The 13,725-nt window shown below is 51.8% G+C and overlaps 1 long non-coding RNA gene across 1 annotated transcript; it reads left to right on the forward strand.

The window, feature by feature from the left end:
* Nucleotides 1-8,362: 8,362 nt before the first annotated feature.
* LOC107533040 (uncharacterized) lies at nucleotides 8,363-12,216 on the forward strand. Its single transcript, XR_001602817.2, has 3 exons — nucleotides 8,363-9,488; nucleotides 11,226-11,325; nucleotides 11,549-12,216. It is a non-coding gene; the product is annotated as an uncharacterized LOC107533040 (long non-coding RNA).
* Nucleotides 12,217-13,725: the final 1,509 nt, after the last annotated feature.

A 13,725-nucleotide genomic window follows, 5' to 3' on the forward strand; every position in this document is an offset into this window, starting at 1 on the left:
ATATTGGAAGAAAAGCAAGTCCTTGCTGTGTGTGCTAGGGAGTGGGGGGGAGTTCCTGCTCCTTTAGAGAACACACCTGGTACAACCTAGGAGGGGCAGGGAGGGAGGGGTAGAGAAGTCACTTTTCCAGGGGTGGGTTCATGCAATCACTGTGCCTCAGTCTATCTGGGGGGACAGGTTAGTGAGAGAGTCAGGGTAACATTCTCTTGAGTTTATTCGTACCAAGCTTGCTGTTGTGAGCTTAAGAACATGAAAAAAAAAATTTTTTTTTTTAAAGAAAATGTGTTCTTGCTTCTAGAACTTTGAGGGCGATTAAATAGATACTTGGAACCAGGACTTGTATATAAGCAAAATGTTGGTCTCCAACTTGCCTGGGCCAGACCACTGTATATCTGGGAAAAGTCAACCACTTGCTCCCAGCTGGAAAGTGTGGAGGGTTCACCCTCCGCTGGCCCGAGTCTCTCCCCGCCTGTGCCTGGTGATAGCAAGCTTCCATTGTCACTCAGGTCTGGGCGCATGCTAACCTTAGCCAGATCACTGAACGTTAAACCATCTGGCAAAATATCACATTTCAACAATGGGCCTTTTCTGTATAGACCAGGATAGAGTGGGGCAGTGCCAGGGTGCTGGAAAACCACTTAAGCATGGACAGTGGGCAGGGGCAGGGTCCCGACTTTGAATGTACAGGGTAAAGATGGAACAGGGGCGTGCTCCGTAGAAGTCAGCCAGAGAACCAGCACCCCCTGCCTCTGGAGCCGGAGTGGGGAGGGGGCTGCTGCCAACCTTGACATCCTCCCTTTTGGTGGATTTTGTTGTAATTAGACAAGTCATGACAAATATCCCATTGCCCTTTGGGCTGGGGAGTTGTGAGGAGTCCTGCCTGGAAACCCAGCCTCTTTCACTTGGGAGCCATAATTAGGCAACAGAACAGTTCACGGGCCCTTGATTCAATAAAGACCCTTTTATGATGTTGGTTTTTCCCAGAAAAATATTACCACTTTGCCCCGTTTATTGCATTTAGATGTGTAATCATATTAGACTAAGCAGCCCCGGGGACTGAAGTTACGTAGTTAGGGTTTTCACCAAAGCCTGTTCCCCGGTCTTCAGAGGAAAACAGTGTCCTCAGAAAAAGGAAACAACAAGGAACGTTTTTGAGAATTTTCTCTTGGCATTTAAAGGACATTTTCTGCCATCAGGGTGAGAAGTGACCCAGGATAAAAACCAGAAAGTGAAACTAAGTTGACCGGCCAGTGTCAGTGCAGCCCTGCCCGGGCGATGCGTGCTCAGCGTGGTCCCCACACTGCCTGTCAGCCAGATGGGTAGCACGTGTCCCCGCAGAGGGCTGGAGGAAATGCCAGAGGGATGCCTGCGTCCTCTCCACCAGGAGCTGTGACTTCCCAGCATGTGTCCCTGGCCTCCGTGATGGCAGGCAGCAGGTGGCAGTTCTCCACCTATCCCAGCAGGCAGCCCTTACCAAACGTAGTCCTGGAGGCCAAGGGCAGCTTTCGGTGGTTGGGAGGGTTTTACCTGGCCCCTGCCCGGCACTTGGCATTGGGAGGGATGCGGGCCCCCTCCCCACACAGTCATCCCCCCTTAACTTCTTACCGCAGAGGAGACCTTGGGTCAGGTGGGGGCGGGGAAGGGGAGTTGCCCAATCGCAGAGTCCAGTCCCTCCTCGAAATCTTCCCAGTGCCAGGGTTAGGTAGGGAGCACCAGTGGAGTCCAGGACCTCTTTCCCAATTTGGGGTTTAGAAATCTCAGGCACTGAGGAAATTTCTGGGAGTCATTTGTAGGAGTGCTCTATTAAGAAATAGAGGGCATGGCATTTCAGAATGCTAAAAACGAGATACGTTTAAAAGGGGGAAAATCCATTTAATTCCAGGGCGTCTGATGGGTGAAATATCTTTTTGCTGAAATATCTGATTGCTGAAATATCTTTTCAGATCTCCTTTAACACAGAAGAGCTGCACTTTATAAGAGGTGGTGTGTTTATCTGTGGATAGTGTGTGTTAAGATATTTTCTCAGTATCACTATCTGAAGTTTGAGGTGATTATTTTTACCTTCTACTTTTTAAAATATTTTTTCAATTACAGTTGACATTCAATATTAGTTTCAGATAAGACATTTACTTTAGACTTTCTGGATATTTTGCCCTTTTTGGAAGAGGTGCTATTAAATTATATATATGTATATACATACATATATATATACAATTTTTTTGTTTTTCCACCCAAAAGAGTATAATTACAGCATATGACACCAGATTATACAATTAATACAGATTTTCAAATGAAACTTTGGCCACAGGGAGGCTCGGAGGAAAGTACACAAGGGTTTGCTATTTTGGCTACTCCCCCCAAAACAGGTACCTATATGCCTGCCTATATCAGGCAGAAGCCAGGTAATGTTTTGCTAGTGTTCAGCGAAAATGGTAGTAGCTATTCTTTGGAGAAAAAATTTTGGTGACGTGAGTTCATTCAGTTCATATTTTGTGTGCCTTGTGTGTGTGCTGGTGGCCACCGTGGTGGTCTGCAGGGTTGGGGATGTCCAACGAAGACACGGGAATGGAGTTGGGACTCAGCTTTCACCCTCTGTAACTGCTGTTGCTGCTGAACTCCAAAAAACTATGAAAACCAAAAGTTGTTTTTGTAGCTAATTTCTTGGGGAACCCTGACCCTGACTTGAGACTCAGTGTAGTATAGTTTATATTTATCTTGGGGAGTGTAAATATTCATGGTTTCACTGCAGAGACAGTAAATGGTTATGTCTGCTGCCCTGCTGGTGGGGTGTTGTATATGTACCACGTTACCTTATAAAACCTGAAAAATTCTGAAAGGTAATAGATAGCAGCCCGCCAGCAGCTCTGTGCCCCACAGTGGGGGCAGAGTTGCAGCCTGGTCAGGGCTTTTCTTGTTCAGCTATAGGAGCAGTCTGGGGGCTGAATAAGGGGCCAGCTGAGCGGTGGTCCTGAGAGGCCTTTCCTCACCAGGCCTTGAGCTCTATGCAGGCTGAGCAAGTCTTGCTAACTGTGTCTCCTCGGTGCCGAGTGAGTGCTGTACTGGTCAGAAGCAAGGGGTTGGCAAACATCTGTTAAGAGCCAAACTGTAAATACTTTAGGCTTTGAGGGCCACAGGGTCTCAGTTGCAACTCTTCTGCTCTACTTGTGGCATGAGAGCCACCATAGATAATACATACAAGAATACACTTGTGTTTTAATCAACTTTATCAAAACAGGCGGTGGGCCGGGTTTGGTCTGTGGGTCCACAGTTTGCTGACTCTTTGTGAGGATAAATGTGTCCTTCACAATAGACTCTTTCCTCCCTCATATGCTAGCCATGCATCTGCACCCGTTTGCTTGTCTGGTTTCCCTCCCCCAGTGGAGGTGCCTTTAAGGAGATAAAAGTTGCAGCTGTAACACCAGCACTCACCCGACTTTGGCTCCTGGACAGTCTGGAAATATGGGCCAGAGGAAGGCACTGCCCTCCCTGGCCTGGCCTCATCGGTGGGAGTGTGTATTCGTGTGGACAGATGTATTTGGGCACCAGTCCAGCCTTGCTGAGGGGCACTTGGACCTCCACCCACTGATGAGTTTTGGGGGCTGAGCCAACCCCAAGGAACACTGGCCGTCAGCATCGGGCCAGGCAGGGCTGGAGAGTTTGCAGAGCATGGTGGGAGGGTGATGCTGAGAGGGTGGGAGTGAGGGTTTAAGAGCCAAGGTGTTCTTACCAAAAGAATTTCTGGCGGAGAGATGCGTTATCATAAATTCAGGGGCTCTGATGGATGAGATTCAGGTCTCCAGGCTTTGTTCATCTTAGGTCCAGATCGGCCAGCGAGTTCAAGAAGGCTTTCCACTTTAGCAGAGGCTCCCACCTCCAGTGGGCTGGGAGGAGGGCAGGACCCTGCAGAGCCCAGTCCCCTGAGCTGAGTGCTGGGAGTGCCAGCATCCCTCCACCCAGCCTTACCCAGCTCTCTGTGCCAGGGAAGTTTGGCCCCTAACTAGGAGCAGGCCTGGCCTCTGTGTGCCCAGCAGCTTCTCTGTAGGAGGGGTTCCTTCCAAGACACTCTGGGGCTACTACCCTTTGCCCAACCACCTCCTTTCCTTGTAAGGGTGGGACTGTTGCATAGTTTCGTTTCTAGAGAAAATGCCCAACAAGGGTGATATATCTGCTTGGCCTTTCTTTTCCTCCCATCGTGGTTTTGTGGGTTGCTGGCTATTTTAGGGTCTGTGTGTTCAGACCCTAACGCATCTCTCCTCACTCTGCAGCTCCCCTGGAAGCCCTGATGGCTTTTCTACCCCAGTAGATAGAAGGGGGCTGCAGCCCCTTGGTCATCAATGTGTGTTCAGCAGAAGCCAGGCAGAGCAAGGGCTCAGGGAAGGCCCGAGGAGCTGGAAAGAGGGCTGGTGTGTTTGGTGATGGGTTAGTTCTGCTGTCTGAACCAAGGCCAGGTGGGTCACCTTTACTCACCTAGCACGGCATGGGGGAATCCTCTGACCACAGCCCGGCACAGCCCCCCTGACCTCACGTCTGAGCACCTGGGCCAGGCACTGCCTTGCCTGTACCATGGTGATACAGTGGTACAGACCAGTGGTTCTCAAACGCAGATGTCTCAGAACCACTGGAGGAGCCTGTTAGGATTGCAGACTCCCTGGCCCCCCAGCCAGCCTCAGGGGCTCGAGACTCAGCGTCATTAAGAAGTGTATGTGATGCAGGTCGTCCCACGACCATGCTGCCTGTGGGCTGATAGGAGGGGCTCTAGCCGTGGTCAGGGAAAGCACCCAGAAGAGGTGAACTGAATCTTGAAGGACAAAGCAGGGGACCACCATGAGAGCTAACCCGATCAAATGCTTTGTGCCAGGCGCGTTTCTCAGCCTCTGATGGGAATGAACTCATTTAATCTTCCAACGACCCGATTGATCTCAGAAAGGACCAGACTGAAGCAGGGAGGGGTGAGGCAGCTTGCCCAAGGTTGTGTGGTTAGTATGTGGTGAGCCAGGTCTCGCCCTCTTACTCCCCTCCACTGCATTGGGGCTGGGGTACCCCAGGCCACGGCACCAGCTCATGCAGAGGCTGCTCAGACCTGGGGCTGTAGAGGAGGCAAAGCATGATATGGTGACATTGTTGAAGGGTTCAGATGGCTCAGATCCTAGTGTGTGTGGACAGCTTGGGTTTTGCTAGTGGCCTATATTGCCGTGATCTTGGTTAGGGTAGAAAACTTTGGGCAAGGTGACAGTTGCCATAATGTTTTGAGGGGACTGAAGCCATAGCCGGGGAGCTGGGGTTCCCAGCACGGTTTCCTCTCAGTCTGAACAAGACAGGACCTGGGGTGTGGGGTAAAGGTGCAGGGTAGTGCTAATGCTCCGTGGCCTGAGTCCTTGGAGACCCCCAGGGAGTCTGAAGGGGAAGGGGGAAAGGTACTTGGAGAAGAAATACAATTTTGTTAAGGAGCCAGCTCAGGGCTTTGTAAACTTCCCTTCAATTCTCACATCACCCTGCAAAGTGGGCTTATCTATTCCTATTTACAGATGCAAAGGCTGAGGGAGGTGCTGAGAATCAAGGTAATAAGCAGATAGTGGCGCCAGGTCTGTCCTCTGTGGCTTGTGCTTCTCACCACAGCAGGGGAGCCATCTGTGTCCTGAGTGGCCTCAGGTCCTGCACACACAGCCGGAAGGATGACCAAGCCCCTGAGGAGTGGACACAGTGCCAGGCTGGGTGGGTAGGCTCCTGGTGGTCAGCTGAGCAGATTTCAGCCAAACCGGGGCCCTGGATAGAATGACCTGGCTTCAGGGGACAAGTTACCTGTCAGTGGGTGGCATTCCTTGTGATGGAGTTCAGAGGAGTCAAAGTCCTGGGGTCTGTGGAGTGGCCTGCTGGGGTCATCCTGATCACGGCCTCTGATGCTCTGGAGACCTGGGGGCAGAGGGGATCATGCCATAGAGGAGGACCCAAAACCAGCTCTGATTCCGGAAGCCCTTTCATCCCTCTCGTAAGTAGTCAGTCACCAGCCCTTTGTCTTGTGGGCCACTCTCTGACCCCCCCTTTCCCCCTGCCCGTGTCTTCCAGCAGAGCCTGTCAGCTCATTGATTTGAGCCTGAAAACTGTGGGGACACACACAAATCTTTGCTCAGCATAGGCTGTTTTGGTGGAGGGGGCGGACCTGCCTTCCTACTCAGGCCCTCGGGAAGCTGTTGCCTTTTCCAGAGCTCCTCTGATGGGGGTGGGACTGGACTGAGATCGGCTCAGGCTGCAGCTCCCCCAGGGCGCGCTGTTCTCAGTTTGCAGCCTCTTGCCTCCCACTGGAGACAGAGGATCGTGACTAGAAGCTTTTCAGGAACAGTTCCTTTGGATGTGACAGCTGCAATGTTCTCATTTCCTCTTGCCTTTCCTTTGAAGTGGGAGCTTAGCTCCTTCTGGGCCCGTTTTACAGACAGGGTGACCGAGGCCACGCCGGCTGGAGGGAAGCTGAGCCAGAGCTCAGGTCCTGTCTGCTCAGAATCTTGTGTCTTTAAGCTGTTGTTTTAAGAGGGTTTAGGGAGAGGAGCGGCTCCCCCCCAGGGTTTCTGGCTCGGTTTGGTCTTCTGGGGCACTTCCCAGGGTTTTCTTCTCTACCTGAACCAGGCCTGGCATCTGAGGCAGTTAACGCTGGCTCTCTTCTGTTCATGTGTCAGTGTGAGGCCCGTGACTGTCATTTAGGAGCTCGGTCTCTGCAGGGTAGGTCCTGACGACTCTTCTCCTGGTCTTACTGCATTCCCTGGTTCGTGGGCTGCACCTGTCCACTCGAGATTCCTCCAGGACCCTAATCCATGGCTTCCCATGGGCAGAAGGCACTGGGTTTTGACTTGTCTCTGGGTGGAACAAAGGCTAGTCATTTTTGGGCATGTCCTAGGGGCAGTGAGGCCAGACCAAGCACTGGAGAAAATTGTCACTGTGGAGACCCTGCAGCCACCCACCCACCATAGAGCTTCCCCTGGGCTGTGGGGAGGTGGGCCAGTGTCAGGTGAGGGGACACCATCTTCACTCACCTGGGCCAGCCAGTCGACTGCTGACTCACCTGGAGTATTGAAGGACAGCAAGAAAAATAAGGGACTTTCAGGGGCAGCTGTGTATTCTGACTCAAGTCATAATGCCCCTAAAAATCCTTATTGCTCTTGCAGTGGGCATCGAGCAGTGGCTGGCGACCCACCCCTCACTCACCTTACCGCTAGGGGATGGGAAGGGCTTCCTGGGGTCCAACTGGGACTTGCTGATTATGAAAACAATTTTGTTGGGCCTATGCATTGCTTTGCATATATTTTTACAATTTTTTGGTGGAGGATTGGGCATCAAGATATTCCTTTGTGGACTGGAGGGTCTCCCTGGTTTGTGTGGTAAAGATTCAGAAGAGCCCAGCTGTACATGCAGGGCACAGGGAAGGACAGCTTTGGGCCACTTATGTTGAGAGCCACAGTGTTCGGCTGGCCAGGTGCCCCGCCTTTCCTGAGAAGCTGGAACGGTTTAGGGGCCCCTGGGCAGGAACTTGCACTGTACCTTAACACAGAAAGGGCCTCAGACCACTCCTTGAGACCCAGGGAGCTGGCCATTTTGCAAATACACCTGCAGTGGGTTCAAGATCGTTTCCCCCCCCAACCCCCTGCTGTGACCCTGGAGCTTGCTGGGTGTTTTCTATCCCCACCCCACAGATACAGTGGCTAAGCCAAGGCCTTATCTTTGGTGGATTTGGGATTCTTGGGGGATTGTTAAGAAGCCAAATTACCAATTTGTGACATACCCACCCCTTAACCCAAGAACACCAGTCCACAAGAATGTCACCAAATCTGCCCTGGCTCAGTTGGTTGAGCGTTGTCCTGGCACCGAAAGGCTGCTGGTTTGATTCCCATTCAAAGCACATACCCAGGTTGCAGGTTCGATCCCTGGTCGGGGTGTGTACCTGAGGTAGCCAATCGCTGTTTCTCTCAAAATGTTTTTATTGATTTTTAATGTCACCATATCCCACAGCAACAGAATCTTCCTTGCTTGCTGAGGCTGAGCCGTGGCCTGCCTATGGACAGACAGATGAGGCTGCAAGACCCATCTGTGGTCCCGTTGATCTCACAGGTCAGCAGGGGAAATTCAAACTCCAGTTATTGCTCAGGTTCCCTCCCAGGTTCTGACTCGAAAGCTCTCATCACTCAAGAAGATGACCGTCTGTGGAACCCTGATCCTCAGTCCTGGCCAGCCAGGCCCCTTGCTGCCTGGGCTCTGGCCCTCTGAGCCTGCTCCACACCAGCTCTCCCGGAGCCCATGTAAGGGACTGGGTTTGCACCCGATCCTCGCCGTTTTTCTGCCCAAGGGAAGGGGCAGCTCCAAGGTAAAGTCATCAGGGGGCTGAGGGGGAGTGATGTTCGTCCCTCCTTGGTAGGAGGGTGGAGCTCCGTGGCATGAGATTCCCACGGCTGACAGCGGGCACGGGGCGATACAACACGTTCCCTTCTCATCGGCGCAGCATTTGCTACTTTCAAGCCAGCTGTTCCTAAGGCCCCTTTGCCCTGCCCTTCCCTCCCCTGCAAAACTCCTCGTTCCTGAGCATGTTCCTCAGTCTCTACCCCCAAAACATTTTCAGAAGGCACTATATCAATGTTTAAAAAGGCAATACATCAAAAAACAGTACTGTTTCTCCCAAGATATAAAAGAACTGCCTTGCACTATAGAGCATTTAGAAAATACCAAAAGTATGGTAGGGCTCATAAATGCTCAGAGGTGCGGATAATGTCTGCTAATGAAATATATTCTCCCAGCATTTCTTCCCTGTGCATGAACCCCCCCCACCCCCACCCCATCCAGGTAGCAGGATTGGGGCTTTTAAAATGGGCGAGGCTCGAAACCCTTTTGAGTGATGGCTCTCTGCCCTCGGGAGCCAGAAAGTCTCTATTTTCTTTTTGCCAAGTGGATGGACCATGGTCTGAAGCTCGCCTCCAGCCAGGGAGCTCAGAGACCTTACAGCAGCACACTGCATCTCTCCCCAAACAGATGGAGGAAGCTAGAAATGCGGGCTACGTCCTGATTGATTTTCTAAGTGGGCTACTGCATTGCTTGTCCACCAAGGTCACCTAAGAATCCCTGGGAGTGTTAAAAAATCTCCACAGCCTGGGCCCCACTCCAGGCCACTTGGATCTGAATTGTTGGGGCCGCTGGGATTATCTGTGTTTGTTTTTCTGATGTTCCTCAGCTGATTCTGTTGAAGCAGGCAGAGAACTATCCACTGTATGCCCACAAGTTAGAGACGGGAGAGGTTTCCTCCAGCTCTGCCTTCGGAGCCTGATCAGGCGATGTGACTATTTGCAGCTGGCAGATTTTCACTCCCTTTATTTTCTCTGCTGCTCAGAGTCATCCTTAGATCCTCATTTTACAGCAGGAGGACCGAGGCCAAGGAGATCAGGAGACTTACCGGAGGGCACACAGCTAGGACGTGGCGGAGCTGGGGTTTAGATCTGTGGCTCCTGACTACCAAGGTCAGTGGTCTTTCAGTAATTATTATTATTTGTAATTAGCTCATGTAATTATAATCATATCACAATGCTTACTAATACTTAGGTTACTGTGATGATGAAATACTTGAGGTGGGTGGGTGCTACTCTCTCCTAGAGAAGGTATCTGCCCCACAGGGGGTCTGGGTTGTTGTCCCTCAGTTTCCCCAGTGCTGAATGTGCTCCTGGACCCTCAGCCTTCTGCATTGCCAATGATCCCAGCTCTGGGGAGGGCAGGATTTAGCCCCATTTTCAGAACATGCAAGAGGCGTGTGGCCCAGGTCCCACAGCTGTGGGTGGCAGGGGGCCACTGATTTTCCTGCTCATCTGGGCCCTGCTCCAAGCTGGTGGCCCTCAGGATCAGGACCCCTGCTGAGGTGCCTAGGTCTGCATAAGGCTGTCCCTACCCCTCCCTCTTTCCTACAGAGCTGGACTCCAAGGACCTGGCCTGAGGGGCAGCTGGGCAGCATGCCAGTGTAGGGAACTAATGGGCAGGCACATTGTCAGCCCCAGGAAGTGGTTGGCTGCTCCCCCGGCCAGTCTGTAGGGCCGGAGGGCCAGCCTGCCTTAGACATGGAGGGCAGAGATGGCAGTTGAGAGCTGAGAACACCATTTTCCCAAAGCCCAGCGGCTGTGAGCCAGGCCCACGGGCTTCCTTTGGCAGGGAGGGCCCAGGCGTTGGCCACCACCTTCCCTCGCTGGGCCTTGGCTCTCCTTCCTCTGCCTGGCTCTCGCCCTGCTCCCCGCCCAGCTTTTTGCGGCAGAGCATACACTCTTGGCAACGACACCCATTTAACCTGCTTCCCAGAAAGCAGGATGACCGGGCAGGCCGACTCCGCCAGCCCCGTGATGGAAAACAGGGCGGCAGGCCTCAGTTCCTGCTTCTCTTGTCCATATCCCTTGGGGAGCTGATCGGGAGATAGTCCTAAACTGCCTTGCTTACCTACATCAGAAATAATCTCAGCTCATCTCGCAGCCTTGAGCAGTCAGACTGAGCCAAGAGCTTTGAGCTCCTGGAATTGGGGTAGGGCAGGGAGACAAGCCTTTGCCCAGGAGTCTGACCAAGGGCAGCTACTTAGCTAGGGCCCTAGGTAAAGCCCCCATCTCTTTGAGCCTGTTGCCTCGTTTGTTTGGGCACAGTAGTGCCCCGAGGGAAGGTGTCTCTGTTGTAGGCTGATTCTGACTATAGATATGAAGTCACTCCCTTCCCCTCCCCTTCAGCAGAGAACTCGGGGTGGTGTCTGGCATGGAGAAGATGCTCTTTTAACGCTAGTTGCACTGCACAGCTCAGGAAGTGAGGTTTGAGTTCCAGGGTGTTGGATGGTACCTTCCTGTCCTTGATCTCTGCAGGGACTACCTTTCGTCAGTTTTCTCTCTGGCCCTCCTGCCCTGGCCAGACCCTGTCAGGATGGTGGGTCTGGGTTGAGAAGCTATATTCCTCACCCTTTTGCCCTGCATTCCCTGCTGGTCTGGCCCAGGGGGAGGCATCCTTTGCCCCCTCAAGGTTCATCCTACAAGTCCGGCTGCTCCGTTTTAAGGCATTGCCTCTGGGCCAGAGTAGCCGCTACAGAGTGTGTGTGTGTGTGTCCCCCCCCCCCCCCCCCCCGCCCACCTCCTCAGGGTGCAGACAGCCCAGCACAAGCAGGAAGGGCTTTCTGTTTGGCTTGGCTGGTGGGGAAGAGATTAGCACTTGATTTCTGTTTTGACTCTTGTATCTAACAGGCAAAGAGCCCTGTGTCATCGCAGAAAGGCAGCCTTGGACCTCGAATGCATTTGGAGCCCTATCCCTGATGACCTGGCCACTGCAGAGGCGTGTCTGGAGGTAGGAATAGGTGATGGCATTGCCCCGGGTATGTGGAGAGAGGTGCTAGCTGTTGGGTGGCTTTTCCTTCCCAGCATCCATGGCCCTTCTGATAATACCTTCAGGGGACCACCCCTCTCCTGCCTTGAACCCTTGGGGTTCAGGTGGGGCCAATCTCACCCCCTAGCTTTAGAGGCATGTTTCCCAGGATGGACACTGAGACTCACCCTTGGGACTTTTACAGCATCTGCGAGGAAAGAGGCATTCGTTTTTTGTGGAGTTGCCAAGTTGACAGAAGTTGCCAAGCTTGGAACTACTGGTGGCCACCCTGTTCTCTACTTGAAGATAAAGCCAACAAGGAGTAAAGAGAGCTAAGAGAAGGCGAGTGCACCCACTGTCCAGACGTCAGTAAGCCCCTGGATTGAGCCATACCTGAAGCCAGCTGCACCTCTGGACTGACCTGATTATATGAGCCAATGCAGTTTTTTCCCCAACACTACCCGGAGTTGGGTTTCTGTCTTAGAAAGGGTCCTAATAAAGGCAATGTTTTCCTTTGATCTCATTTTTAAAAAGTCAACTTTGAGGTATCCTTTACATGCAATAGATTCCACCCATTTTAAGTGTCCAATTCATAAGTTTTGTCAGACATGTACACCCCTGCAACTACCACCACCACCAAGACTAATTCAAGTTCCCTCCTTCCTCTAACCTCAGCCAACCCTGACCTACCTTTGTTCTAGAGATTCATTTTTCCTTTTCTACAACTTCATATAAATATCATATAGTGTGCTCTTTTGTGTCTGGCTTCTTTTAGTCAACATGGTTTGGAGATGTATTCATGTTGCGTGCACAGTTCAGTCCTTTTTATTGCCAAGTAATGTTCTATTGTATGGATGTGCCAGTTTGTTAACTCATTTATCAGATGAACATTTGGGCTGTTTCAAATAAAGCTGATTTAATATTCACATACAAGTCTTTTGTGTGGGCATGTTTTGATTTTTGTGTCTAGACACCAGTCTCATTTTATAGTTGAGGCAACAGGTTCAGAGAGGTAGAATGACTTGTCTAAGGTCACATAGCTGATAAGCCCTGGGGCTTACATCAGGAACACAGTAAGGACAATTATGTGGCTGGAGAAATGGAGCATGGTATTTGGGTTCCTTAATAAAGGGCCTCCAGGGACTGCTTGGGGAAGGAGCTCCTCAAATCCTGGTATCCAAGAATGTGGTTGCTGGGAAGGACTGTCTAGATGAGCTGTAGCCATGGTCCTCACCTTTTCACCTCCCTGGACTGATGTCAGTTGTTTTTCCCCTGTGGATACTGCGGGTTGAAAGATTACATCTTCTAAACATACTGCATTCGTGAAGCCACAATCCACTTCCCCAAATGTATTTCTTAAACTTGTAAAGACGAACTACGTGTCTGAGCTGACAATCACTATGAGCAAGCTTGTATGAGTTGAGATCTCACCAAAAAACGGAGATCTGCTTTTTGGGTTGGTTTTTTTTTGGCTTGGGACCAACAAATCATGGACCCATCCTAGAAGTCCAGAGGATGTCAAATTGGTAACCCCCAATTTAGACCCAGCTTCTCATTTCACAGGTGCTTCAGCCAGACCTTCTCGGTCTTCTTTCTGCTCAGGCCAGCCCTTGGAGGTGGGAGTGTTTTCCCAAAGCTCATGTAGTGAGCTCACTGTGGGCCACATCCCTTGGGATTGAGTGACCCCTGGGTCTAGTTGTGCTGAAGCCATCACCTCCAGGCCTTCCAGTTCTGTGAGCCAATACATCCTTTCCTTCATATGAGCCACGTTGCAATGGAAAGAGTCCAGGCTAATGTAGCTCAGCCAGGACAGCACCCCGAGTTCCTCCAGGCACAATCAAGACGGCCAGCCCAGTTGACCGCCTAGGGGCCAGACAGTGCTTTGCATGAGTTATCTCAAATCCTCTGAGCAACTCTAGGGGACGTACTGGTATTCCCATTTTACTCAGAGAAACTGGGGCATGGAGAAGTCAAGTCACAGAGCTACAATGTGAGTGTCACATCTTGTGTCCTGAAGATTCTCTCAGCTCCCCGGTCCATCAGACTCCTGTTTGCTCTGCCTCTGTGGGTAAAGGACTCTGTGGGTCCTCACAGGCCCACAGTGGAAGCTGACCAGCTGCCTTCCAGCAGCTGATCCCTCCCTGACCGCACCCCGGTGTGAGGGGGCTGGAGAACTCAACCCCGAGCGTGGAGGGAGTTAGCTCTGGGGACGACCTTTGAGCAGGAGGAGACAGGTGGGAGGACGATATTCCTTCTCCCCACCTTGGACCCTTTGAGGCACGTTTTCCATCTGCGGTTTGTTGTAACGCCGTGGCAGTGCGGTTATACATCATCTTGCGTTGCTCCCCCCCCCTTTTCCCTCGCTGCCCTGGAATTCCGCCT

The sequence above is a fragment of the Miniopterus natalensis genome, chromosome 17, assembly GCF_054644295.1.
Source record: "Miniopterus natalensis isolate mMinNat1 chromosome 17, mMinNat1.hap1, whole genome shotgun sequence".
In the NCBI taxonomy this organism is placed as follows: Eukaryota; Metazoa; Chordata; class Mammalia; order Chiroptera; family Miniopteridae; genus Miniopterus; species Miniopterus natalensis.